The 27,361-nt window shown below is 44.4% G+C and overlaps 1 long non-coding RNA gene across 2 annotated transcripts in view; it reads right to left on the bottom strand.

Moving 5' to 3' along the window:
• Positions 1-1,590: 1,590 nt before the first annotated feature.
• LOC106005587 overlaps positions 1,591-27,361 on the bottom strand; it is a 197,814-nt gene continuing 172,043 nt past the window's right edge. Inside the window, exons 4-7 of one of the 2 annotated variants that reach the window (XR_001179055.2) lie at positions 19,718-19,818; positions 2,889-2,975; positions 2,722-2,787; positions 1,591-1,869 (exon numbers count right to left, since the gene is read on the bottom strand). This is a non-coding gene — a long non-coding RNA (uncharacterized LOC106005587). The remainder of the gene's footprint in view (positions 1,870-2,721; positions 2,788-2,888; positions 2,976-19,717; positions 19,819-27,361) is intronic. The other variant, XR_001179057.2, reaches the window with a different exon arrangement.

Genomic DNA, 27,361 nt, shown 5'->3' with positions numbered 1-27,361 from the left:
TTGTGGGGGGTGGAGTATTAGGGCCATTTTGCCAGCTGTCTACTACACCCTGTAAAATTAGTATGATAGCCTAACAGAAGAGTGACCTGGACAGGTTCAGTTGCTCATTCAAAGTTACAGAGGGTTTTAACAACTGGTCTCATCCTTGGTGCTACTGACATGTTAGATAGGATTCTTCTCTGTTGAGAGGCACTGTCCTGTGTGTCCTAAGGATGTTAAGCAGCACGTCTGGCCGCTATTTACAAGATGCTAGGGACCAGCAAAAATGTCTCCAGACGGGGTCCAGAGTCTCCTGGGCAGAAATCCCCATTCTTCTGGTTGAGAAGCACTGCCCTAAAGCTGAGACTTGACTTGCACACTACCTCTACTCAGTCCTAGACTCTCAAAAGAAAGTAATTCTCAAAAACCTTCAAAGCCAGAAAGGGCCACAATTGTCACCGCAGTTTGGGACGACGAAAGTGTCACCCTTCTCTTTCCCCTTGCTCTGTATTTGTTGTCTCCTGGTCCTCCGTGGACCTGGTCGCCCGGTGCCTTGAGAGGCTTCAAATGGGGAACCACCCCCAGGCCACCCTCCCCACTGGCGCCACCGCTCACACCGCCGATTGGTCCCGGTTTCCTAACAGGAAACATTCACCCTACAAGACGCGAGCACGTCCGTTTTCAATCTCAGTTAACTTTTACAGCAGTTTTTCCCATTTGCCGGCCACTTGGGCTGAATGCAAAAGCATGGGCCGTTTCCTTCACTGGGTATTTTTCATCCTGTGTCAATTAGCACGATGAAGGGAGTCTAATCATGATGTATGGGGCCGTGCCAGAGCGGCTGGCGCTGGCGGCTCTGCAGGAGGGACAACGGTAGAGTGGAGTCCCCGCTGTGTCCGGCCCTGGGGCACCGCTGGACCTGAATCTCCGTGCCTGACAGCACCCGAGGGGACTCATTGCTAGTGTGGTTTGACCCAAGGACAAAAGAAAAAACCAGGGAGACTTTTGTATCCAAACATGTCAGGGCCAAAGGGGTCCTCAAGATCATTCTGTCCAACCTCCTCCTCATACACATAAGTCAACCTGACCCCAGAGAGGTCAAGGTCAGCCGCACAGTTAATACCAAATCCAAGCCCCAAAGTTAGACATCCTGATACCCAGTCCAATCTTCTTTTTATACTTTTTTTTTTGTTTTGCTTTGAAGACACATACTTTTTTTTTTCTCCTCTTCCTAACCTCTACTTGCCAAGCCACCTTATTCTTTTTTTTTTTTTTTTTTTTTTTAAAGATTTTATTTATTTATTAGGCAGAGAGGCAGGCAGAGAGAGAGGAGGAAGCAGGCTCCCTGCTGAGCAGAGAGCCCGATGCGGGACTCGATCCCAGGACCCTGAGATCATGACCTGAGCCGAAGGCAGCAGCTTAACCCACTGAGCCACCCAGGTGCCCCAAGCCACCTTATTCTTAATTAAAATTTAAACTCGACAGTTACTGAACGTCTCCTAAGCATAAAGATCTGGGTTAGGGGACTCGGTCTCTTCCTGCAGGGATCTCACCATCTCACTAGGGACAAGGGGATTGGGGGAAGAGAAGAAAACAGGCACAAACATAATCAGTACTCAAGTCAGAACTTCTTTGGTCCAAGAAAGTGGCTGAGGTGGGGTGGGGAGGGGGCACAGAGGAGAGACGGTTGCTCTGTGTCAGAATGAGGGCATGGATTTCTCCCTCTGTGGTTGTCGCTGAAGACAAAAATCAACCCATCTTCAAACCTGGGCCCCAGTGATGGGAAGGACTGGCGCCCAGAACCTGGGACATTGACCGGTTATCTCCACAGCCTGCACCCGAGATGGAGAAGTCTGATAAATTCTGAACCAGCGCCATCTGGTGGTCATACTAGAGAAAAGAGAGAGAGAGAGACTATGTCAAAATTTCCCCAGAGCTTCTAAGGATGATTGCTGTTTAAAAAGTGGGTTGCCTGCATAAAAACAAGCCCATCTATATAAAACTGAAAAGCCAGATCGGGTTTGGGATAAATGTATAAATGACACGCTCAGAAGAGGGTTCACCAAAACGTTAAAAGTAGCATCTCTGAGTGATTTGTTTTGACTGATCATGTATTTTGTTCTATGCACTCCTTTTTAACATTGTTTTTTTTTTTTAAATAATGAACATAGTTTTTTTTTTAACCACTGAAAATGATAAAAATTTTACTCAATTCAGAGAGAAAAAAAAAATAAGTGAAGAGACCGAGGGTATCTCGACCCAGAATAAAGCACTGAGTTACTCCCGTGGGCTGACTAACCTTTAGCAGGAATAAAAGCAGGTCAAAATGAAACTCAAGGGTAGTTTTGAAGAGTAAATGCAGGGAGGAGATGCCACACGAGGCCAAGGATGATAGCTGGATTAGTAAATAAACACCTTATACTTATGTAACTCCAAGCAATTTACAGAGTACTTTTAATGATCCTCTCACTCTCAAAACGCTCACTCAGCTTCGTGGCTTGGAGTGGGGGGGGGCTCCCCAAAGCTCTGTTCTTATCTCTGCTTGAGTCTTGCCAGAGCTATATTATGACTTATCTACTGGGATCACAATAAATAACACTGAAACTGATTGGACATCGTGAGGATGCCAGACGCCGGGCCAAGATCTCCATATGCATCAGCACGTTGGATCCCCACGAAAACCCCATGGGGTAGACAGTAGGACACTCCTCACTGGATATGGACATCTTCCCACTGACTCACAAGATGCCGGACATGAAATGCCACGTTGAATTCGGCTTCATAGCTCGAGTACCTCTATGGTGGGTCCTGGGCGGGTGAAATGGATAAATAGAAGGATGGCATGTAAGGAAAAACACAAAATTAAGAAGAAAAAATTGCCCTGAAACGAACCTTTACTGAGCACCTACCATGTCTCCGCGGGGCTTGTAAGTGCTGAGAGTATAACAATGTGTGAGACCAAACCCCATGTCGCTCCATGAGTTGGAATAGAGACCCTAGAAGAGAGCCATTTTTGTGGGGGGAGGATCAGAATTCTATTATTATTACTACTATTATTATTATTCAGTTGGGATCTCAATAGGAAACATGCAGGGTAGCATAATCCGAAGAGAGTTTGCTACGAATTTCAGAAACGTGGAGTGATTCTCAAGTCAGCGTGCATCAGAAATCACCTAGAGGCCTGTTTAAGTTGGGCATGGCCCCCTAATTTGCATTTCTGGCAAATTCCCAGGTGATGCTGACACAGCTGGTACAGAAGAAGTGCCCTGAGGGTGAGAACAAAAATCTGGCCAGCAGCGGTGGAGAGGCTGATACTGCCCTAAGCCATCAGGGGCAAACAGACAGAAAGTTCATAAAGTTGCCAGAACTTGGAAAGGGGGAGAGAAGGCTACCTTGAAGGGCTTTTGGTGGAGGCTGAGGCTACCTTTCAGGGCAGGGATTGGGGAATAAACACCACAGCCCTTCCCCTCTTCCTCCCTCCTGCCTCCTTCCTTCTGCCTCTACCTAACTGGTTCGACCCAGCAGAGGTGATGAGGTTCAAGGGCTCAGTCTCCCAGAGACAGCACAAGATGGGACAGGGCGAGAGTGGGTCTAGGGGGACTATACGATGAGTATAAGTATCAGTGGGATCTCCAAGAGCGGATGTGGAGCAAGAAACTGAGTGCAGGCTGGAAGACAGGAAATCCCAAAGACCAAGAAGCAGCCTATCATGTCTGCAGTGCTGGGGCCCAACAGAGCTGCCCAGAGGTTCCGTGGTGGATCCAAGGATGGGGAGACCCCAAGTCAAGCTCACAGGACTCGGGAGTTCTGGTCAAAGAGGCACCTGGGGAGTCAGGACAAGCAGAGAGGAGAATCGAGATAAGGATAGGGATGGGAGAGAACACTCCAGGTGGGTATGAGTGGGTAGCGAGAAAGCTAACTTGATACAGCCCCTGAAGCACAGATGTCAAGAGGAAGCTAGAAACCGCTACGTCAAAATAAATGGGGCTCAACATTCAGCACCAACCGCCAAGGAAGTTCCATCCACATAGTGAAGCAGTGTGACCCACCTACTTGAGAGACGACCCCCTCTGGAGCCAAGGCACTCTCTCCTCATGCCTTTGATTTCACAACACCCGCTGCCCCAACTCCACCTCTGTCCCACAAAGCTTCATCAAGAATTTGCTCTTTGGGGTGCCTGGATGGCACAGTTGGGTAAGTGCCCTACTCTTGGTTTTGGCGTTGTGACACTGAGCCCCAAGTGGAGCTCTGTGTTCAGCAAGGAGTCTGCTTGAGGTTCTCTCTCCCTCTTCCTCTGCCATGCCCCTACCTCTAAACTAAGTAAATAAATCTTAAAAAAAAAAAAAAAAAAAGAATTTCCTGTTTTCCAACTGTGATTGTGAATTGTTGTGTGGCGTGTTTTCAAATCTGGGTGACTTTGGAGAAGGTGACGAGAATGCCTGAGAAACTGGGGATCATCGGGAAGACCCCCTTACCTTCAATAGAAGTTTGTCATAAACTTCCTGGTGCCTCACATTTCACCATTAAAGATTCATTCCTTTGGCTTAAGGCTTTAATCCTCTATTAAATGTAAATCTCACCAGCCAGCCGATAGTGTTTGGGGAATGAGGTCATACATTAAGCCTTATCTATCACTGACACCTCAATGAGAGTGAGTTGACAGTCTTTTCAGAGCCAGGTTTAATAGGGGAGAAGGGAGATAAATGTGCAGGTATGGAGGAACCTAGTAGCAAAGGGAGAGACACTCAAGGAGATAGGATCAGAAACTAACATTTATTGAGGCATTATGCTAATAAGAAAAAGAAAAATAGCTACCTTTTACTGACTGCTTAAATGTGTCAGGTTCCATGCTGGGCTTTTTACATGTGGGGGGATAATTTACTGTGGTATCTGTCTGTGTTCTGTTCTCCTTGCTAAAGAACGCTCAAAAGATCAAGAGGGATTTTCCATGCCTCATCTTATAAAACAAGTATAAAACATGCTCCCTCTTATAAAACATGCTCCCTCATGTCCCATCAGCTCAGGTGCCTTTATGTAAGAAAACACCCAAATAGAAGTGGCTCAAACAATGGACACACTATCTCATTTCATATAACAAGTCTGGATGCAGGAGGCTCCGGGGTGAGCCACAGATCATCAGGGACTCGGGGCCTCCCTTCCTTCAGCTCTGTCATGCTCAGTGGTTGCCTTGATCCTTGACCTTGTCCCTTAAGGGTCACTACATGGCAGCTGCTGTGTCAAGCACCATGACACTGGGCTAAAGAAGATGGGTTTCCCCTTCTGTGTCTTTCCTACAGTTGAAGACTCAGTTGCATCCCAAATCACTGCTGTGATCACCATGCTCTTGATCCAAGATGGCGCCATCTATATTCCGAGCAGCAGAATGGAAAAGAGGAATAAGAAGGGACAAACAGCAGGCATGAACTGTCTCTTAAAGGCTCCCAGAAACTTCCATCCACTCTATCCACTTCGATCCCTTTGGCCAGAACTCAGCTACCTGACTACCCCCAGCTGTAAGTCAGGCTGATAAATATTAGACCTACTTTGGGCATCTGCTCATTTACAGCTAAAAATGCCATTGGCATGGGGAAAAAAAGAGAAACTTGATAGTGCAGACAACCAGAATCTCAGCCAAAGAATCTAAGACATAAATTAGGAGACATCCAAAAGGCAACTCTTGCCCTAGTTTTGTTTGGGAGAGATGGAACCTCATTGACAAGGAGGGAAAAGAGTCTGGTTAAGGGTCGGGGAATCATGGTGAGGAGGTGCAGTAGGCATTGGCTTCTCTATAACATGAGGGGGAGAGAGGCTGGAGGTTTTCACAAGTGACAGAATTAGTATTCTGTCTGAACACTGAGCGCTGTGGGATTCCAGGGAGGTTGGACAAGATGCCAAGACTTTGATAGCACTGGCAAAAATCTCTGTGGCCAAACCTCTGGCTAGAAGAAAATGCAGTAGATGAGAAGCGTCCCTGGGTCCTTGGAGAAAACAAAGACTAGAAGACAAAGTAGGATAAGTTCTGTGGCAACGTGGAGCAGAAGCATTGGGAACTCTGGTGGCCCCAAGGACAGAAGTCCAAGCCCCTCTTAATTTTTAAGTCACAACGTCAGTTCCCTAGATTTTGTATATCTTTGGGGATGGGCAGGCAATGGCCCTGAACATGCCTGTGATTGATGGTCTCAACACTCTAACTAGTGGAAACCTAGACCCAGATTTAATTTGATTTAAAATAAAATATATCATCATCTATTGTGTTCGAATGCTGTAGAGCAAACTCATAGCTGCTCATTCACATTGTTGGCATGGTCACAACAATTGCTATTAGGTTGGTGTTGTGTTGCCTGCATTACCACTGAGGAAACTGAGATTCTGAGAAGGTGTGTCATTTATATAAAAAAAAAAAAAAAAAGGAAAGGAAAGAAAATAAATGGTTTTGCAGAGCCATGATTCACTCCCAGATCTCGGACTCAAAGCCAACACCAATGACCTGGTCCATATTGAAGGCAAAGGAAGGATGAAGTTGTAAAAGGAAAAAGTTACCAACTCCACCATATTGCCCACAGCCAGCCAGGATCCTGTCTAGACATGGTTGGGCAGAAACGTAGAGACTGTCTTGGACAAGAGCTGCAGTGGCAGCTGACAGAAATAAAACTGGCATGAGGAAAATAACAGCGACAATGAGCAATTTGTTGGTTTATAAATCTAGAAGTCCACAGCGCATCTGGCTTCCTTCTGGCTACAACCATGCTGTCTCTTCTCAAATTTCCAGTGTCCTTTCCAGGGATGGGTTCTAACCATAGGTGTGCCACTTCCGTGTGGTGACAAGATGGTAGCCTGTAAGTCCAGGCTTGTCTAGTACTAAATCATTAGCCCCAAGACAAAAGGAGAACATCTCTTCTCCAGTGGGTTCCATCATAAGTGTCAAGATTGTTCTCTTTGGCTTGGATAAAGCCACGTGCTCTCAACCAACGCTGGAAGGTGGGAAGATGGAAGACAAGGATCTAAGTCATGAAACCACCTCTGGGATGAAAAGTAGGAGAAGGTGACTCTCCAAGGGGAAGTCAGGATGATTTTACTGCAGAAGAGGAAATGAACTTGGGTGGACGGCAGCAACAGACATTTGCTGCAGAGAACAAAGCAAGCCACAGTGTATAGACATACATGGGCAAGTGCACGCACGTGCGTGCGCGCGCACACACACACATACTTATGAACCACAAAGATCAGCAAATCAGGCTCCAACCAGCTCTGGACCTAGTGAGGTCAAGGAATATGAATGCCATAAGCCACTTTATAGAACAAACTCTCTACAATCCCTCTTACCGCCCTTCCGCAGCAGAGAAAGCTACCCCGCAGGCAGCAGGAATATAAATCTCTTGAACACCTTGCTCATTTCCCCCCTTAACATTTGGCAAAAGACAGACTCTCGAGGAAATAGAGCATGGGACAACCATTCTCTTTCCCACCCAAGAGCTATCAAACTGGTGGGTCTGGCCATATTCCAAAGGTGCAGTCGTGGAAGGGATAATGGGAATGTGCCTGGATGGGGATGCATTCACGCCTGATTGCGTGGCAGAAAAGGTAGCCTTGTTCTGAGCCATCTGCCACCTTGGAAACGACAGTAACAAGACTTAAGCTGCCAGACTGCTTATATAACCCGTACAGTCACACAGCAGAAACAGAGATGCTATGGAAATCAGTCAAACGGCATCACAGAAGGCATATGATATATCTATGTCATTTTCCCAAATAAACGGATTCTACACAGTCGCATCAAAGTGTAGACACTCCCTCTCCTCAGACAGTCTCTGAACTCAGTGCCTAAATGCCACGCTGCTTTACGATGAGTCAAGGGATGCCTCCCATTTTTTGAACCTCCCCCACACCTTTCTCTCTCTCTCTCTCTCCCTCTCCGCAGAAACTCTCTGAATGTTCAGTCTATGCTTCTCCCTGGATCCTTGGTGCCTCTGACACCCAAAATGCAAGAGCCAGATTTTGACCAAGCCAGAATTTTTCAGACTCCGGGTTCTCAGAAGAGGTGAACAACATTGCCCGAACTGTCGAAAGTGAATAATGTCATTTGTTCGCCTAAAGCCATAGGCACACGTGTTTAGAATCCTCAGATGAGGATTTCCACACCAACTTTGCTCTTGCCTTTATCTTCTCTTCCCTACTTTCCATTGTTCCTTGCATCACCTTCCACATCCCCTCATCTCCATTATGACATGGTCAGTACTTGTGCGAACTAACTTAAGCTCTTTCTGGAATCAGGCGGCATCTTACTAGACTCCCACTCAGCTCAGAAAGGAGCTCCCATCATGGAAGTTACATGGACAACAGCCTGATGACAAGACGCACATGTCACTCCTTCTGTCTCGTGCTCTTTTGTGCCATCCAGTGGTCTTGGCTGGACCATCCACCTTGTGCCCACTCTCTGGTGCATGTCCTCATCTGCCACTGTTGCATGTCCTTTGCGGAGCGTGAAGAGTTAAACTAGGTTAGGTCAAAATATATGGATGATTTGGCTTCACTGTAAAGGGGCTGAGCTACTTGGACATCGTATCTGTTGCTGGATTTGTTGACCTTCACTCCCCTTGAAGCTCCAGACCTGATGTGTTCAGGCTTTATGTGCAGGGACTGTGAAAAGCTTCATCTTTCTCCCACATTTGCTGGATAAGGAAAGGGGTGCCAATACTGCCAATGAGCTGATAATTGTGCATCAGCCTAGAGACACCCCAAGACAATATTGGCACAGCAGAATGCCATTTGTGTGTGTCTACCAATGGGGAAAACACAAGTTAACCTACATGATAAGTCACAAGTCTTATAATTTTATTTTTTATTTTATTTATTTATTTGACAGAGAGAGATCACAAGTAGGCAGAGAGGCAGGCAGAGAGGTGGTGAGGCGGACGGGGGGTAGGTGGGAAGCAGGCTCCGTGCCGAGCAGAGAACCTGATGTGGGACTCGATCCCAGAACCCTGGGATCATGACCTGAGCCGAAGGCAGAGGCTTAACCCACTGAGCCACCCAGGCACCCCGTAAGTCTCAAGTCTTAAAGAGAACAGACAGGCCTCATCATGGCTCTGTCTATCTCTTCAACCACTACCCACCACATACTTTCTGCTCTGGAAACACCAATTCACTTTTTATTACACACATACATGCATCTTTTTATTCTCTTCTCCATTTAGTTAATCACAGGCATGCTTCCCTGTATAGTTACAAAAACCGACCCAACATACCCAACAATACTAGCATCGCTGCTAACGTTCACCTCCTCCAGGAATCCTTCTTGGGTTAGACTGGAAAGCTTCCTTCTGTCATGGAACCTACCACATTGTAGGTTGAGTTTCTTGAGCTCAAAGGCTCCCTCTTACTCATTCGCGTTTGCATCCCTAACACAGAACCTGGTGCATGACCAATGCTGGAATCTGGCAAATTGCCCAAACTTCCTCCCGCTGGGATTTTACCCAGTTGGTACCAGACGCTAAGGCCACATGACAACCTAAATAGAGTATCATCTTGATCTCTGGCTGGGCCAAGACCATTAACCTCACCACATAAGGTTTTCTGACTAACTATTGGCAAGCACGGCTTATCTCGGCTTGGAGCCAAACCTAGCCTTCCTCCTGTCTCCGTATCTGACCCTTAAAATGCAAAGATGAAGGAAATGCTGAGAAAAAGAGGTTTGTCACCACCATCACCAGGAGAAAGATCTGATGTTGATAAATGATAAATGGCTAATGTTTGACTTTTTCTAGAAAAACCGCAAGTTTGGGTTGTGTTTTTTTTTTTTTTTTTTAATGACAAACCCCAGAATGATAACAAAATGTACTGCAAAGAGACAGGCTTCAGCAAAAAGAAAGTGCACCCATTTCCTGAGACTCGTGGACAAGATTGCATGAGAAGTCAGAAGTCTTGCTGGTTCATATTATCTACCCAGTGTTTTTCTAGAAAAATGCAAACCAAGACTGTGGCTGGTGGAGGTCACTCTGGCAGCTGTTCCACTCCACCCCACTCAAAGACAAAGCTAAAAAACCATTAAGGGTTGTAGGGCTGGGGAGGGATGTCACCATCTGCCTAAGGGCTTATGAGTGGCTTTGGACCCTGGTATAAAGAGGAGGTCAAAGCAATGCCATTTAGTGGGTCCATCAGACAAATTTAAAAATATCTATTAAATATATTTTCAGTGCATCTCCTTCCAAAGTCTATAAGGAGACATTTCTGAGAAAGAGAAATATGAAGGACTTACATCTAAGAAAAGATGCTAGCTTTCTCACCAAAGAGAAACACCACTTAAAATCACGGTCTGATGCCATTTTCACCTTATCAGAGTGGCAAGAATTATGTTTGATCACATGCTATGTGAGGGGGAAAGCTCTTTCATGTATTATCGATGGAAGAATTCATTGGTATAATCTCCATGACGAATTGGTCAATATCTATCACAATTACAAATCCCCATAACCTTGGACCCAGCAAATTTGCTTCTAGAAATTTTCTCTATAGATATACCTGCAAATGAGAAGATAATATATATCCATGGGTATTCATTACCGCATCATTAATAAAGATAAAGTAATGACAGGAACCTACATTTACATTAAAGGGAGTGTACATAAATAATTTATGATGTATCCATACCATGGACTATTATGTAGCAGGAGAAAAGAATTAAACTTAATTTTATGTACTGATGTGGAAGCTTCTCAGTATATATTACAGAGCTGGGGAGAAAGGAAATTGTAGAAGAAAATCTACAGTAAGCTACTGCTTATATAAAAATGTATGCGTGTATTTATGTAAATGCAGAGGAAAAGTTCTGGTTACCAGGAATGAGACAGTATTTCTTGAAGGCAACTTATTCATGTGAATATGATTATTACGCGGGTGCTTCCTCTGAGTGTCGATGTTAGAAAATTGCCCTTGGCAAATATTCCTATAATTGCAGACATTTTTGGAGCTGGAAGAGTCCTTAGGAATTATCAAGCCCAATCCCCAGGCTCTACAGATGTGTCCAGTGAGGCCAGGTGGTTCACTGCCAAACCTTACATAAGAACCTGGGTCCTTCCCAACATGAAAAGGGCACACACTGGAAAGGCTTCAGTCTTCATATAAACTTTGTCTTTGCTATGATTGCTGCATATTCTTAAAAGTCCTCCCACCTGCTCCAGCCCCACCGCAGCCCCAGGGAAACATTTCCCGGGGCTGAAGAGAAGGGACAGAAGGAAGCTTATTTCACAAAGGTGAAGGCTGCTTGAGAAATCAAGTGTGGTCTTTCTAAAAGCGGAGGGTGATGCACCATCAGTTTAATTCCTATTCATTTGTGGTGCTTATTAGAGTGTCTGAAAATATAAGCTGAGTAATTGGAGCATTAGAATTGATTAATTGAAGTAGGCTTTTGGTGTAAATACACCTGGAGAGATTTTTCAAGGTGGGATTCTCTGCTAAGGATTCGGAGAAATTCAGACCTCTGAACGTTGGGATAAAGATGGAAGGGTGGTTTTAAAACATGGCCACAAAATTTTTGACACCCCTGCCATTAAGAGGTGGGGTGTGTGTGTGTGTGTGTGTGTGTGTGTGTGTGTCTGTGTGTCTGTGTGCCCTCACCTTGAACCTGAGTGGGCTCATAACTGCCTCAACTTACCAAGTATGGCAGAAAGGACGCTACGTGACTTCTAAAGGTAGGCGGTCAAGAGCCATGAAGCGTCTACTCCCTCTTGAAGCCATGAGACACCATGAGAGAAGACCAACCACCCTGGGTCGCCATGTTGAAAGAAAGCCCAAGCTACTGGGAGAGATCACATGTGGGCATTTCAGTCAACGGTCCCAGCTAAGCCCAAGCGGCAGACCTCTGAGTGAAGAAGCCTCCAGATGATTCTAGGTACCACCCATTGGACTCATTGTCATCTCTTCAAACCTTCCCAGCTGGAGTACCCGATAGGTATTTCCTATCCAAAATCCTGACCCATGGAATCTGTGGGTATAATAAAACAGTTATTGTTTTAAGGCAGTAAATTTGGGGTGGTTTGTGATGATATAGCAAGAGGCAACTAGATTATATGAATCCTATAACAATGAAATTTTCCAATCCCTGGGGCCCTAAGAAAAAACATTGCTCCAGAAATCAATTTTGATCCCATGCTGATTTGATTTTTCACCTCCTCAACTGATCTACCCCTACTTTGCTTGTACCTTTACTTTAGAAACAGTAAGTAATTGTTCCTATGGTCCTGTTTCCATCTCCAGACTAGGAGATCCTCAGCTAAAGAGATCTCTCCCTCTTCATCCTCAGAGCCCCATGAACCCAGTACAAGACCTGGAGCCCGTGAACATGTTTATGGATCTCGAGACATGTTTCTTGGATGGATGACTGCCTCCCAACACCCTCCTCTGGGGCCCAGAAGACAGGGCATACCAATCATCAGAGCTGAAAATAATGGCAGAGATTAATTAGCCATCCCTTTTACTTGACCAGGCCCTGAGAGGAAAAGTGACAAACCCAAGGAGACATAGCTAGTTAATGAACTAGACCCACAGTGTTCTTTACCACATCATCACTGAGGTGCAGTGAGTCCAAGTGGGAGGCAAGGAAGCAGGGTGGTTATGGGCTACAGAGACAGACAGCCCTGGGCCAAGCTCCTGGCTGACCATCTACACTGGTGGGTAGTGGTGGCTGTTCCAGAAGGAATGATAAGGATCTGACATTTCATATCCTACCAGCCCCATCCTCCATGAAGAGTAAACAGGTTCTTCTGGGTTTCTAAGGTCTGAGTCCTTCCTGTTAGGATATAAATCCATGATAGAGGGGGAAAGCAGTATAATAAGCCTTTTTTTTTTTTTTTTTTTTTTTTTGCATTGAATAGCCTTAATGTCAGGGTTTGGAGATACAGAGGAAGAGCTATAGAGAGAGGAAAAGAAGGAAATCTGGATCCAGGGGATTGGCCCTAGAGAGAAAATGGATAGGCAGTGATTCTCATCTGGGTGACTTTTCCCCCAGGGGACATTTGGCCATTATCTCAAGATGCTTTTGGTGGTCAGAACTGGGGTTTGTTACTGGCAGCTAGTAGGTAGAAGCCAGGGATGCTGCAAGACATGCTACAACACACAGGACAGCCCCCATAACAAAGAACTAGCCAGTTAAAAATGTCAGTAATGCCAAGGTTAAGAAACTCTGGACTAGGGGAAGGACCGCTGGGTGGGGCACCCTCCGAGTTCCCAGGAGCAGAGGCCCAGCTAAAGGACCCATCCCAATGCAAAGCTCAGGCTCAGAGGAAAGCCTGTCCAGTCTTGTGATGGGTCTTCAGTCTGCCTGTGCTTCAAGATGGTCCCTGCTAACTGGCTGGTCCCCAGATGAGGATGGTCCCCAGAAATGTGTCCTTAGCAATGTCCCTGGGGCACAAGCAAGCTGCAGGAGACAGGAATTGGGACAGGAGTGGGGAGGGACCAGGATGCATTCAGTGCATTCCAAATTGGGAATGCGGACCTCTATATTATGACAGAAAACAAAGGTATTTGAGCAGAATTCTCTGGTCCAGGTTTGTGGCAAGAGAGGTGGTAGAAAATAGCACTAAAAGGACTAAGCCAGTGTCTTATATAGCATTAAACCAAAAGCGACTCCGACCACCCACTAATGATCGTGATTATTTGGCTGCCTATGAGACGGTTTACAAATGATTTGTGAATTTAAATTTTAATTAAGGCAGAAGCCCTTGGGGGCCTCTGGAGTTCAAGCATGAAAAAGAAAAAAATCTACTGCTGGAAAGAGTGGATTCAGAGGGCCTCGCAGCCCAGAAGAAATGCCCGTCCCATGCATCTGGTGGTCTAGCAGCCTGCAAGGGAGCCCAAGTTTGAGGTCACTCATCAACACTGGGATCAGGGGTCAGGACTGGACAACCCAGTGGAACTATGCTCTTCAGCATTCTAGAAAGTTCTTTAGAGTAAATCATAAAAATAAGAAAATCCAACTTTTCCACCTCTTTCTTGAGTTCTAATCTTAAAAATGTGCTGTACTTCCCACTTCACTGGCACAGGACCCAGCACTGGATTTCCTGGGATCTAGATTCCTCTCCATCACTGATACCCCAAGTGGCCTTGAACTTCATTAATCGTGTTGAGTCTTGGTTTCTCCATATGGGACTAATATTGTCACTGCTGGCTACCCCACAGTGCCTCTATCCTAAGGGAGATAAAGCACTTCAGAGTGGGTACTCTCTGGTAGGTCCACCCAGCTCACCTAATTCTCCCTGAGGTCTGACAAAAGCACCCATTGGCTTCTCAAGGTTGTTATAGCAACAAAGACACAGCCAACCTGAGACAAAGGGACAGCCCTGGCCAAAAGAATGCAGACAACACTCTCTTTCACACTTGATCTTATTGGATCCTAGAGACATGGGTTCAAATCCCAAGTCCCCCTAAGAGAGTTCTTTTCCCCCATTCTGGTAAAAGATGCATAACATTAAATTCACCATTTTAGCCATTTGTAAGGGTACAATTCAGGAGTGTTAAGTATATTCACTTTGCTGCAATGGATCTCTAAAACGTTTTCGTCTTGCAAAACTGAAACTCTATACTCACTAAACACCAACTGCCTTTCTATTTCCCATTTCTATGATCTCGACTACTATAGCTGCTCCATATGAGTGGAATGATGCTGTATGTGTCCTTTTGAGACTGGCTTATTTCATTTAGCATAACGTCCTCCAGTTTCATCCATGTTGTAGCACGTGATTCTTTTTCACAGCAGAATAGTATTCTGTTCTGTGTACTTACCATGTTTTCTTTATCCATTCATTTACAGATGGACATTTGAGTTGGTTCCACTCCTTCACTGTTGTCACTAGTGCTGCAATGAGCATAGATGTGCAAACATGTCTTCAAGATCCTCCACTTTTTTTTTTTTTTGCATTTTGGTGCTTTATTTATCCTGTTTGTTTTTAATGCTGTATTATTTTTTCCAGCTTTGTGGTCTGATTGACAAATAAAAACTGTATATGTTTCGGGTGTACAGTGTGATGATTTAACATACGCATACCTTGTGAAATTATAATCACTATCATATTGATTAACCATCCATCCCCTTGCATGGTTCCCTTTTTGTGTATAGCAAGAACATTTACGATCTACTCTCTTAACAAATTAAAAGTATACCATACAGTATTAATCATTATAATCACCATGCTATAAATTAAATTCAAAACCTTCTTATGACTCAAAGTTTATACCCTTTGAGCAATATCTCTCCCATTTCCCCCAGCCCCTGGTCCCTGGAGACTGCCAGTCCACTCTCTGGCTCTATGAGTTCAACTTTCGTAGATTCCAAGAAAATGGAGTAAATATATATAATGGAATAAAAAAGATCTTCCCATTTGCAACAACAGGGATGAACCTCATGATTATTATGTTAAGTGAAATAAGCCAGACAAAGAAAAGCAAATACTGTATGATCTCACTTACATGTGGGATCTAAAAAAGTCAAGATCCTGCTTTGAATTCTTTTGGGTATATACCCAGAAGCGGGATTGGTTGATCATGTGGTAGTTCTATTTTTAATTTTCTAAGGATACTCCATACTGCTTCCTATAATGGCTGCACTATTTTACATTCCCACCAACAGCGCACAAGGCTTCCAGTTTCTCTGTATCTTCAACACTTGTAATTTTCTGTTCTTTTGAGAGTGGCAATCCTAATGTATGTGAGGTCACTACAGACAGTTTTGAGAAATTCAGTACCCTCTCTGGGTCAGGACAAAGGGAAACCAGCTGAACTGGTTTAGACGATCTTTCAGACGGTTCTAAAAAAATCTCAGCAAATCAGTCTCAGCATAGGGTCCAAATGAGATCATGGACATGAAAAAATCATCTTTGTCAACTGAGAAGGGCCATATGGCTGTGAAGCGGCAGATCGTGTAAAGGCAAAGGGGTCTGACTTGATGGTCTGGGTACCTTAGATTCGTCACTCAGATTTGCTGACCACATGCTGTGTGTGACATTTTTAGTTTCTTCACCTATAAGATGTAGGTGATAATTCTTGCCCCCCCCCCTTAAGAGGGTTGATAAGAATACCAGAATAAATCATAGGAGATAACAAACTTGGAACAACCACAAGGGTGCTGTTCCTTGCTAAGAGTGAGGGCTGATACCATTTGTTCCATTAATAAGTGAGATACATTGAATGCCACGCTCTAAATGGATTGATTGTATAGTCTGTGAATTATACCTTACTAAGTTGTTTAAAAACACATATACACAACCAAGTGAGGAACACAGAAGCTCTTCAATAAGGTTCATCTACTTACAGTCTAAGAGAGACCCAGAATCCCAGAAAGGACATGGGCTTGGAGATCAGACAAACCTGGGCGCATCTGAATCTCAACTCAGCCCAGGTAACTGTGAGATTTTAACTATACGAGCTTTGTTTGGTTTACTCAAATGGAACAAAGGATTTTTTTTAACTTTCTTTTCAGGATTGTTGTATAACATATAATGAATCTGCTTGCCACGTAGTAAAGTGTCTAAAAATAACTGTTATTTCTGTGTTGTTATCCTTTCCTGAGAAACATGGCCTTCCTCAAGTTAATGGTGTCGCCCAAAGGCGGCCTGAAGTAGGAGGAAGAGGAAGACGTAGGAGACAAGTTGGAGGAAGACCGGGTTTGTGTTCGCAAATACTCTTTTTCCAGAAACAAGCCATTTATCAAAGTACAGGAGTCTCGTTTACTGTCAAAACACAAGGGCTAATTACATTTGAAGAACAATGGACTACAAGAGCAAAAAAGACAGGGCCTGTTCAATTAATGGGGAAAGAAGGGGGGTCTCGAGCATACAATATTTTGGACATCAGATTGGAATGGTTTAATTAGCCACTGCTACAGACTTTGGATCGTCTGTTGTTCCAGAAGCCATTAGTCATCTGTAGCTTTTAAGCATATCATTTAGATTCTCCCATTCAACAAATACTTTTCGAGTACCCGCTATGCGTCAAGAGCACTGGAGAGACACCACAGTCTAGTGGGAGACAGACAGCTTGGCCCACTAATGGGTGTCTTAAACTTCTTAGGTCTCGTTTCATCCAACACCATGCTCCTCTCCCGTGTTCCCCATTTCAGTAAAAGGCCTCTCCCTCTGTCCAGTGGTTCATGACAAACACTATGGGGTCATCCCTGAGTCCTATCCTTCTATTAGACCCTAGTCCTGTTGATTCTGTCACCAAAATTGCTCTTGACTCTACCCACACCTTTGTAGACACATGGCCGCTACCCCCAAGGCAAGGCACCAGCTCAATAAGAATGTCTCTTAAGAGAAAAAAAAAAAATTGTTTTGTCTGCTTGTCTATGTCCGCTTCCCACTGCAACCACACAACATCCACACGACATCCAGGATGATATTTTTAAATGGTGAATCACATCATGCCATTCCTCTGTTTAAAACCCTTCCTAGTCTTCCTGTTGCTTTTGGACCAGAAGCCAGAATCTCTGATATGGCCAACAAGTTCCCACGTGCTCTGCGCCATCCACTTTCCCGATTGCTGGCAGGGCTCCTGGCCCATCAAGCTCTCTCTTGCCTGCGCGCCTTTGACCTTGTACCTGCTTTCTGCACCTGCTCTTCCTCCATCCATTCCCAAGCCTTGTTCCTTCTCATCTTTCAAGCCCCGGCTGAAGTATTACTTCCTCAAAGAGGTTTCTCCTGACTTCACTAAGTGACTTCTCCCAGTCACTCTCTAGCTCATCACCGTATTTATTTGCTGCTCAGCACTCACTCCACTGGTAACCATCTGGTGCATTTGTTGGCTCTCTGGACAACGTATTCCCACTAGTCAGTGGGTGACCCGATGGTGGGGGCTTTGCCTACTCATGCACAGTTTTGCTCGCAGTGGTTCATGCCGTGCCTGGCACATAGTAAACCCTTCTCAACTATTAACTGGCTGGATAAATGAAGGTGGTCATGCACAGGGCAGTATAAGAGTTCAGGAGAGGGCATAAATCCTTCTCCAAGGAGAACGGAGCTTTCCCTGAAGATGTGCTATGAACTAGGCTCAAAACATTGACTAGGGATTTCTAGATTAACAAAGGCAGAAATGGAGGAGCACGATGAGGGGTGAAGGATTGAGAGACTGGAAGGTCAAATGTATCACAGCCACTAAGAACATGGGCAAAGGCACAGAGTCATTTCAAGAGACTGAAACTTTGAGCTAATTCTAAGCACAACCACCACCTCACTCACAGGGATATAGAGGAAAGACAGCCAGGGTAACCCCAGATGAAAAGCAAAACAACATGAGAGTCAACTCTGCAATAGCTGGGGGCGGGGGGATCTGTACTTAAAACACAATAGAGTCCTGGGGCTGCTCCATGGGGCTTACATAGCAGGAGGTGATGAGTCATATTTATTGGTCCCACGTTCTTGGGAAACAAGGAGTCCATTGTGTTGCTGAGCCTTACAGAAGCACAGGGTCTCACTTTATTCGTCTCCAAACAGAGCATCTGTGATCCAGGCTGAGTCTCTCCCTGGGACCTGCCATTCATCCTTCCTTAGCTCTTGCCTACGTAGCAAATCCCCGTGGAAGGAAGAGCGTGTGCCAAGTCCTGCCTCCCTGTGAATACGGTTAATCGGCAAACTGGCTGGTCAGTCTTAGATAAATGAATGTTGGACACAGCGCTGGGGAGTAGCAAGGTTGGAATCTCTACAGGTGACGTGAAGAAGTAGAACACTCTGTTCTTCTATCTGTGGGAGGACTTCAGGCAAGGTATGATATGAGTAGTTGCTCTGGCCACAGTGCAGAGCTCAGATTGGAAAAACAAACAAACGAACAAACAAACAACGACAAAAATCCAGAAGCAGGAGACCTGTGAAATGGGTGTGGGAAGCAAGACTGGACTTCTGAGGCACATTTGGGAAGTAGAAATGAAAAGCACAGGGTGATCATTAGATGTGACACATAGACACGAGGAAGGAATCTGGGGTAATGCTCAGTGAGCTTATGTCACTGGGGGACTCTAGCTATTAATCAAAATAGGTAACATGATAGCAAGAATAAGCAGATTCAGGAAACTTCAGAGACTTTCTCAGTTTTCACATTTCTTCTTAGACACCCAGCACTGTTAAGGATTTCGACACCTTCTGATAGTGGAATGCATTATTTCTCCACGGTGACTTGAATCCTACTTTGTCTCGCCATGCTTCCCACTAGGCAGAGTACCACCTAACCTCACTGTCATTAGGCTTATAGCCTGTTTTTTGACCAACAGAATGTGAGCAGTTGGGACACACACCAGATCCTAATGGGAGCTATAAACATGTTCCTGTAGTTTGGTTCCTTTTAAGCCTCACCGACCACGAAAGGCCCATGCCCCAGAGGGTGGCTGCTCCTTGGCTGCTCCAGAATGAGGCCAGGTCAAGGCCAGCCCAGGAGAGCCATGCGTGACCTGCAACTCTGCTGTAATATAAGCTGGAAACTCACACCTTTTGGATGTGGGGTTGTTTGTTGCTACAGGAAAATCCAACCGTGACATTTCAAAAACCTCAATGACCTCCAACCAATGATTTACCTTTTTGGCTCCTAATTCCCTCATTGGTGAAGTTGTGCTAGATGATCCCAAACTCCTTCCTAGTTGAAAATTGTTTTGTTTTGTTTTGTTTTTAAGACTGTATCACTGCTCTAAATGATAGCATTGCATGGGAGTTCAAGCGTCTCTCTCCCCTTTCCAGCTATATAGGTTAATTAGGCAATGCCAACTTACCGAACTCCAGACTGGCAGTTAATGATGCCAGACTAGCAGAAGATCAGAGTGCAGAGGCCTGGGATGGCTTAAGCTGCCGCAGCAAAACTATTCTGAAGACCCTGAGATTTTAAAAAAAAAAAAAAAAAAAAAAATCTATAGAGCACAAACCTGCCGCATTCAGCTCCTTTGGTTATTTATACGAGCATTTCCCAATTCAAATTGCATACTCAAATCAAATTTCCCTGGTTTATGCCTTCTTCAGCAATTACTTAAAGGCAGTTTACCTCTCTCTGGAGGAACATAGCAGAAAGGCCTATAGACAAAATCTCGTTGGCTCAGGGAGAGATAAACGAAGTCCAGGCCTGCAGAAGTCACTATGCCCATGGAAGGGAACACTGTTGGGCCTCCTGGCTGTTTTTCAGCTTCACTGATGGAAAAGAATTTTCTAAGGAAGAGAGGAGGACCGTGGAAATCGAAGGAGAAGTGTAAACATTGGGGATGGGGGTGGGGTGGAAGAAGAGCCCAGTTTCCCTTCGCGGAGTCCTGCTGGTGAGGGTAAGCAGGCTGACAGCCTAAGGCTGCTCCTACCCCAAAGGGATTGAGAGAATTCAAATGCGGAGAGGAACATGGCTACAGCAGAAAGGTACTGGGTCCTTGAAAAGAAGAGCCCTATTGCAAAACTACGCAATGTGCAAAATTTATCTTCATCGGACTGACAACTTCTCCTTAATTCACTTCTCATCTTTTGGAACGACTCCCTCATCCTCCCCCCAAAAGAGGCATCTTTCGGTCATTCATATATTCCGGGGAGGGCTCTCATTGGTTGGGACTGGACCACCTGCTAACTCTCTAACCAATAACTATGGCCTAGACAATGCAGTGTTCTGATTGGTCACGGGTTCATCCATTCATTTCCCTGGTCATGAATTCTACCTTACATTTCCTTCTTCACCCAGTTGTTCAAATAGCTGTATCTTATCTTGATGTGCCTCCCTGATATCTACTGCCTTTTCTTTCAGTGACAGCACTGTGGATTTATTTAGGGGAACAGCTTCCCGTTGCTCCCATTACATATCGTAGAGGTGAAGTTGCCCTCTTACTCTAGTTCCGCCATGCTGCAGCTAGTCACATGACACACACCCGACCAATCGGAACACTGCGTTGTCTGGCACACAGCAATTGGTTTGAAGATGGCCACGTGACCCAAGCACAACCAATGAGAGTGCTCCCTGGGACTTCCGTGGGAATTATCAAGGAAAAAAAGATGGGAAATTCCAACAACTTACTGAGAATACGTGAATCTAGGCGGGAAACATAAACATCAGTGAAATATTTGTAGGTCCCCAAAATGGAGTGGAATGAAGAGTCGGAGCTGTGATGTTAGTCTGGAATTACTAGCCTGGGAAACCTTGGGCAATGAACGTGTCTCCCCAACTGGACAATGAAGATGATAATGACCATTGTAGTGCCTTAGAGTCTGTGAAGACGCTGCACCCCCTGCCCCATCCAAGGGGCTGCAAAGGAAGAACCTGGGGATGGTGGAGTTGTGGCTAGACCTCCAAGTCATTGTCCAAGAAGTCAAGTCAAGAAAAGAGTCACCAGATGGGGCGCCTGGGTGGCTCAGTGGGTTAAAGCCTCTGCTTTCCACTCAGGTTATGATCTCAGGGTCCTGGGTTCAAGTCCTGCATCAGGCTCTTGGCTCAGCAGGGAGCCTGCTTCCCCCCTAGTTCTGCATGCCTCTCTGCCTACTTGTGATCTTCCTGTGTCAAATTAATAAATAAAATCTTTTAAAAAAGAAAGAAAAAAGAAAGAAAGAAAGAAAGAAAGAAAGAAAGAAAGAAAGAAAGAAAGAAAGTCACCAGAACCACCTTTGACTGTGATGTGAAAGAGACCTACATCCTTGGTGTGTTAAAGTCAGAAGCGTGGGTCTGATTCTGCTGAAGCATGGTGGAGCCTACCCTGACTAACATAATGAGCACAGATCCCTGAAAAGCCCGGGATACGAAGCCATTTTGCCAAGATGTGACTTCGAGTGGTGTGTTCTGAGGCATGCAGACAGTGATGGCCAAAGCAGATGCTGATTCCATTGCCCAGCATCAATTTTGGGGACATTTCAGTGGTTTGTGGGGATGAGAATGTTTGAAATTGGGGCTGTTCCTGTAGTCTGCCATAAGTATGATATAAACTCAGTGTGTCACCAGGAAAAGCTAAGAGCCAAGAATCCAACCTCAGAAAGGGGCAAATCTGGACAAACCACCCAAGTTAAATGGCACACTGAAAAGGAGGCGGGCAGAGGTAAGTCACATTAAAAATCCTTAAGAACCTAGAAAGAAAAGATAAATGAAGTAACTGGGCTGGTAATATCCGCTGTAATGGAGAAAATATAGGCATAGTGATTGAAATCATGAGCTTTGGAATTAGTTTAATGCAACAAGTATTAAATGCAAAGATTTAATGCAATGGGGTTTGAATTCCTTGACTACTTGAGCAAGTCGCTTTATCTCTTAGCCTGAATTTTCTCATCTGAAATATGAGGATTAAGAGAGTCCCCACCTAATGGTGTGCTATAAGGATGAAATTTAACGATCCATGTAAAGTGCTTAGTACACAGTAAGAACTCAATAAATTATCATAATGATATTATTGGCATTGTAAAATAAGGAGTGGACAAAGAATGATCTCTGGAGGAGACAAAGGAATTAAAGGAGAAGGATCATGGTGTGGTGGTTGGGGTGGGAGCCAAGGACCACTAGCAATGAACAAAGAAGCAGAAAGGAAACAGCAGGTAGAAGATGACACACAGGACGAGAGGTGAGGAGCGCTGATCACAGAAGCGAGACTCTGTCTGAAACCCACAGAGGAGAAGAGGAAGGGGGAATGAGAACCTAGAGAGAATGTACCAGAAAAAAAAAAAAAAAACCACACACACACACATACAAAGAAAATGAAAGCGGGCTTTATGCCAGTAGTGTGTGAACCCCAGAAAAATAAGGAGCAATCCAAGAGGAGGGAAAGAATAGAGCCAGCGATGAGAGGGAGAAGTAAAACACAGGCTGTCAAGGGAGGAGGGCTAAGAGTTCAGAGGAGCCTTGAAAGATTAAACAGAAACACAGAAAGGTAGGAGAGGCACAGCTTAAACTAGAAATGGGTAATAGAAATAGCCTTCCAGCACAGAATGGGGAAAAGATGATAACGAATTCCAAAAAAGTTCTGGGAGCCAAAATTGGTTTCGTTAATTTTGGCACAAACTCATTTGGCAGCAGAACTGGACTTGAGCTGACATCAGATTATTTATATCGTTTATTTATCCCACATCCCACTCAGCATGAACATTCATATATTTTACCATAGTAATAAGCTAATTATGAAGTGCCTACCACAGACCCTGCTGATGTGTGTGGGGGGGAGGTGGGGGTGTATGGTATGTGTACTGCATTATCTTTGCAATTTCCATAACATTCTGAGTCCAAAACACATATGGCCCAAGGGTTTCAGATCAGGGTTTACGGGCTTGTATTGAAAGACACAGGAGTGGATGTAAAGAAAGAAACTTGTATCTAAAAATAAAAGCTGATGAAAATGACCATTTCTTGAGTGTTTAAAACATACCAAAGGCTGGATACACAGTATGTTATTTAATCTCCAACAATGTATCAGGTCCCATGTTATCTTTCATTTGTAGACACAGTAAGGGAGGCTCAGAGAAGTGACTGGCTGTGTATTTACACATAACTGGCAAAAATAAGAAATTAGGATTTGAACCCTGCTGTGTGATGTCAGCATTTGTACATGTAAGCACTAAGCTACACTGCTCCCCTCATTCACTATAAGGAAATAATGGAATTAAGTGTTTCTTGGGCCATCACTGTAAAAGAGTCATTCCTAGACGTGATCTTGCATAATTTTCATAACTCAATAAACTCACATCATTATTTCCCATCAAAGGAGCTAAGCAACTTGTCCAAAGTCACAGTTAACCGATCAGATACCAGATCTATTATCATCTCCATTCATTGTGAAAATATAAAAGCAAGCGTGTGAGCATCTTGTTCAAAGGAATAAACAGAAGAAAGCTGGGACCTCGCTGCCTTTAGAATAAAGATTCTCCAGGACGACAGTCATGGTGCCAGCAGATGGCTGTGGAGCAGGGAGAACTTTGTTGCCCCAGAACCTCCCTCAGTAGCTTCCCACCCCATCCCTTGATGTGGACAACTGGTGTTTCCTCACACTAGAAGTCAAAATGTACTTCTAGTCCAAACTTTCTTCCAGCTCAACTCTTAAATCCATCCTTTACAGAAATCCTGAAATCAGGCCACCTGGGTGTCTCTGTCAGTTAAGCTTCTGACTCTTGATTTTGGCTCAGGTTATGATTTCAAGGTTGTAAGACTGAGCCATTTCAGGCTCTGCGCTGAGCATGGAGCATGCTTAGGATTCTCTCTCTCATTCTCTCTCCACCCCTTCCCCCACTTACACTCACTCCCTTTTTCCCTCTCTCTCCAAAAGAAAGAAAGAAAGGAAGGGAGGAAGGAAGGAAGAAAAAAAGAAATCCTGAAATTAGATTACTGAAATACAAATGCTAAAAAAGGATGTGATAACAGTGGGACGAAAGATTCCCAGGAGGGTAAAATAGATAATCAAAACAAATAAGGGGATAAAACAGATGATGGCAAAACAATGAGAATTTAACAAAGGAATGGTATACAAATTCTGTGAAAATTCTATCAATTATGATAACAGCAAAGAGTCTGCGAATGCTCTTCATGGTTTCACAAAACTCTGTAAGGCTTAAATTGACAATAGGTGATACTGAATCCAAAGATCTGGGTCTCTGGGTGCCTCCCAGCACCGAGAGTTTGATTTTGAACAGTTGCTCTAACCTCTACGAATCTGACCAAATACTCTCCATTTCCTGCAACCAAGCAACTCTTACTATATCCCATGCATTTGTGTGTGTGTGTCTCTGTGTGTGTACACACAATATACAAAAGGAAACATTGTCAACTTTTATACTTTGTTAATGTTTCCAATCGGGCAAAATGTGGAACATTTTGAACATGATTTTGAGCATGTTTATCTGTCTGAACACTCCAAAACAGTACATTTGCTTCATGTTCTAAATATAGCAGCAACCACTTCCTTCTGGACATGTTTGCCAAGGCAAAATATTTTGTCTGTAAAGATATGCCAGTTCCAATGTTCTGAATGTTTCTTTTGGTTTTGAAAGTTTGGCAACTGTGTCTTTAGAGAGCCTGATGGGGGTATCAGTCAGGATAAGCTAGTTGAGGCTGTGATAACAAAGATGTCCAACTCTCAGTCACTTAAAACAACAAAAGTTCATTTCTTGCTCAAAGTCCATCCCATAGTTTGCTGGGGGAGACTCTGCTAACCTTCATTAACTGGAGGCAGGCTGATGGAGTAGCCACCATCTTAAATATTGATGACTGCTCTGCCAAGCAGAGCGAAGACCTTTGGAGGGTCTCAGACTAAACACTTTCACCAGAAGTGCCACACATCCCTTCCACTCATCACTCATGGGTCGGAATGACTTAGCAGTTCTTACCCAACCACCAGAGGCCAGGAAGACTATTCTAACCATGTCCCCATCGGTGAGGAGAACCAGAGATCTGTGCTGACCAGCAATAATGACTGCCACTTTTTGAACAAAAGTGTCCTGATACCACAGCAACCAAGCCTAGCGCCAGGCAGGTGATCAATGCAAAGGCACAGTCTGAAAACACAAACAAAGCCAAACCAATCCCAAGCTGCAGTGTTCCCAAAGCAGTTTTTCTAACATCACTGTATGTTGAGATATAATTTGTAACTTCCTTTATAGCTAGAAGCAGGGTAGTGTGCCGGAGACGACTGTGGTATATTGTTCTTCACTTTTTTTTCCTAACAAGGAAAAACCCCACCTAACTCATTTTTGCAAAAACAGCTTTTAGGAAAGGATTGAAATAGATAGAACTTTCAAAAATTTGCATCTTGATAACACATGTTTTTTAAGCTTGCATTTAGAAAAAAAGAAAGCATGGTCCAAGAAAGGAGCTTACATCCAATACCTGAAGAATTATGGGAGGGAGTGAGGCAGGAAAAGAGGGAAGAGTCCGGGAAAGGGAGAGCTGAAAGGGGTCCAAAAGCCAGCTTTACCAGGAACTGAATTCTATCAAGCTACAACAGGGAGGGATGCACTAGGGAATAGATTTATTTTATATGGCATTCATAAGCCCAAACTCAGAAGTGAGAAAAAATCACTTTTTATATTTTGTAGTTATAAATTGACACTAGTCGATTTCCCTCTGACTCTGAGGCCCCATCCACGTGAACTGGCAGGAAGTTTAGCCTCTGTTATGCAAGGCTGATACAGAGAATCTAACATGTTGCAGCAAGCATTAAAGAGCATCTCCCCAAACATGAGCCCATCTGCTTCAGCCTCTGATGCCTTTCCTAGAAATGATGCCTTCAGTTCTAGGGGTTTTGTAGTCTTAGGGACCAAGGATCCTTAGCAGGCTAAAGGCACCCAGTCTCCCTGAGGTCTTATCATCTCCCAAAAGCACTCCAAGAGGGCAGGGCCCAGTGCCCACAGCTCACTGAACCTAGAGTTCTCTCTCCCTCCCAGTCTCTGGGGGTCTCTCCTTCGCACCCCATTGCTTCTCCATGTTCCCCTCTCCCTCTGGGACACCTAGCAGCAATGGGCTCAGGTCCTACGAAAAATAGGAAACCCCATTTCCTTGGGACTGCTTCTGTTTATGACTGACAAAATCCTGAATAATGAGATGGCAGTGCAAGCCACAAGTATATTAGGGGAAAAAAACACTTAGGAGGAGGAAAGAAAAAGAAAAAGACCCTAACATGAGTGTGAAAGTCAGTGTGACTCGAATGGAGTGAAGGAAGGAGGGAACAGTGAAAGATAAGACCAAATTAGCGACTTATGCAAAATAATAATAATAATAATAATAATTCTCAATAATAATTACCACCACTTATGCAGCACTAGCTACTCATGTAGATGGGGACAGTTCCTACTCTTCAGAGCAACTCTATAGGGTGGCACTATTATCTCCATTTCACAGATAAGGAAATTGAGATTCAGAATGGAATGATTCATTGCCCGAGTAACTGGCAAAACCAAGACTCCAACTCAGGCAGATGCCTCCAGAATCTTAAAACCCAACTGCCCGTCAAAGCAAAAGAATCATAAAAAGGAAGAAGAATTGAGAGAATAAAAAGACAAGCCACAAGTTGAGGAAAAATTGGCCAAAGACATATCTAATAAAATACAATTATCTAAAACATACAAAGAACTCCCAAAACTGAAGTAGAAGCAAATAGTGATTTCAAAATGGGCTAGGGGCACCTGGGTGGCTCAGTGGGTTAAAGCCTTTGTCTTCCGCTCAGGTCATGATCCAGGGTCCTGGGATCAAGCCCCACATTAGACTCTCTGCTCAGCAGGGAGCCTGCTTCCCTTCCCCTCTCTCTGCCTGCCTCTCTGCCTACTTGTGATCTCTGTCTGTCAAATAAATAAATAAATAATCTTAAAAAAAAAAAAATGGGCTAAAGACCTGAACAGACACTTCACCAAGGAAAACAGACAGATGGCAAATAAGCACATTAAAAACATGTTCCACATCACACTGTAAATGAAAACAATAATGCGATATCACT

The sequence above is a fragment of the Mustela putorius genome, unplaced genomic scaffold (genome assembly GCF_011764305.1).
Source record: "Mustela putorius furo isolate JIRA1106 unplaced genomic scaffold, ASM1176430v1.1 tig00004007_pilon_pilon_pilon, whole genome shotgun sequence".
Classification (NCBI taxonomy): domain Eukaryota; kingdom Metazoa; phylum Chordata; class Mammalia; order Carnivora; family Mustelidae; genus Mustela; species Mustela putorius.
The sequence above is the reverse complement of the archived record's forward strand: the minus strand, read 5'-3'. Positions and strand labels throughout refer to the sequence as shown.